Source organism: Microtus ochrogaster, chromosome 2 (assembly GCF_000317375.1).
Source record: "Microtus ochrogaster isolate Prairie Vole_2 chromosome 2, MicOch1.0, whole genome shotgun sequence".
NCBI classification, from domain to species: Eukaryota; Metazoa; Chordata; class Mammalia; order Rodentia; family Cricetidae; genus Microtus; species Microtus ochrogaster.
In genome coordinates, this window is record NC_022010.1 from 64,164,382 (window position 1) to 64,166,413 (window position 2,032).

At 41.7% G+C, this 2,032-nt stretch overlaps 1 pseudogene; it reads left to right on the forward strand.

Annotated features, from left to right (window-relative positions):
* The first annotated feature begins 1,706 nt into the window (after window positions 1-1,706).
* On the forward strand, window positions 1,707-2,026 carry LOC101996181 (annotated as a pseudogene).
* The last annotated feature ends 6 nt before the right edge of the window (window positions 2,027-2,032 follow it).

Genomic DNA, 2,032 nt, shown 5'->3' on the forward strand with positions numbered 1-2,032 from the left:
ATCAAATGACTTGGGTCTATAGTGTCAGTTAAGGTTACTGAAAACTCATCACTCGTGTGAAAACAAAGAAGCCTGTGAAATAAGAACTTCTGGGGGAGGTCATTGAGTGTGGTGTTGTCCACGAGAAGAAAGCAATGTTTTGAATGACAGAAAACTACCTTTGTAGCTTTGGATGTTTGGTTTTACATGGAATTAATGTCAAGCAAAGCATTTGGCCTATTAAGACCTCTGCTTGTCCTGGAACTCACGCTGTTGACTAGGCTGGCCTCGAACAATACAACTTCTTGGCTTATGTTTCATGGGTTTGCAAGGCTGCAAGTCTCTTAAATTTTGCAGAAGTGCTTTTGTCATTTCTGCTCTTTGTATGTTTTCTTATGGGTTTAGCTTGTGAGTAAAATGAAAATAAAATCATCAGATATTTAAATGCATGAAAAGATATGGATGTAGTTCAGCAATATATTTATGTGACTATCTTTCACTAAAATGTGATTTGAAAATTAGTTGGTAATTTCTCCTCCTCTCTTACCAGACTGTCCTATGAGACATTGCTCATATAACTCTGTGAGTCTCTCTATGTCTCTTTTAGGATCTTTTAACACTAGTCTTATAACAACAGCTCATGACAGTTGCAGGCAGTCTGAAGGTGCACATATTCATTAAAGGGGTGATTCTATCATCTGTGCTTTGTGTAAGTCAGTCACAGAATGGTATTCTTTAATTTGTTATCTTTGCTCTCTGGTTCAGTGGTGTTGGAGTATCTTCTTTCTATGTGTTGCTTTCATTGGTCAAATAAGGAAACTGCCTAGACCTTTTGATAGGGCAGAACTTAGCTAGGTGAGGAAGACAGGACTGGATGCTGGGAGGAGAAGGCAGTGTGATAGATGCCATGGCTCTCCTCTCTTAGATGGACACTGGTTAGACTCATGCCGGTAAGCCACAGTCAAGTGGCAATACACATTAAGAGAAATGGGTAAATTAATATGTGAAAGTTAGCCAATAAGTGGCTAGAGATAATGGGCCAGACAGCAATTTAATTAATACAATTTCCGTGTGGTTATTTCGGGGGTTAAGCTAGCATGGCACTAGGAATGCAGCCCACTGTTCCCTCATTGCTACAAAGTGGTGTTTCAAAGTGGTCTATAAACTCCCCACCTCTCCCTCATTAGTTCAGAGTATCAAAAGAAGTTTTAAGGAGAGTAAAATCTGGTGATGTTCTCATTTTCATAACAAAATCAGTTTAGAACTGAATCATGTTGCCCTTTCTCTTCTTGTCAACTCCCAGTTCAAACTGGAAGCATATTTCTCAATAGCCAGCATTCCCTTATATCTGCAATTAGGCACAGCACACTCCACTCTCAGATCAGTACTCCACTCAGAGATCAGCAATGGATTGAGAGCTCAATGAATTCCAAAGGTGAATTTTTATGTTCAGGTATATTTCAAATATTATTTGCAATAGGAGATTGGTCCATCCCAATAGCTTCCTAATCCTATAAATTTTGTATCCTCAAACTTCCACTTGCTAGCACCTCTTGACAGCTAGTCTGTCATTTTCTTTAAAAAAAAAAAAAAGAGTAATGCATTCATCAAGAAAATGCATATTCTTGGAGCAGTGTGAAGAAGCAGCGAGAACGACCCCCGGACGGGCCCGAGCCGCGCACCATTGCAGCCCCGCATTCAGCTCCAATGCTCCCCCCGCCGCAGCCATGCCCAAAAGAAAGGCTGAAGGGGATACTAAAAAAGATAAAGCCAAGGTGAAGGACGAGCCACAGAGAAGATCGGCAAGGTTGTCTGCTAAACCTGCTCCTCCAAAGCCAGAGCCCAAGCCTAAAGAGGCCCCCTCAAAGAAGGGAGAGAAGGTACCCAAGGGGAAGAAGGGGAAGGCCGATGCTGATAAGGATGCCAATAATCCTGCAGAGAATGGAGACGCCAAAACAGACCAGGCACAAAAAGCTGAAGGTGCTGGAGACGCCAAGTGAAATGTGTGCGTTTTTGATAACTGTGTACTTCTGGTGACTGTACAGTTTGAAAT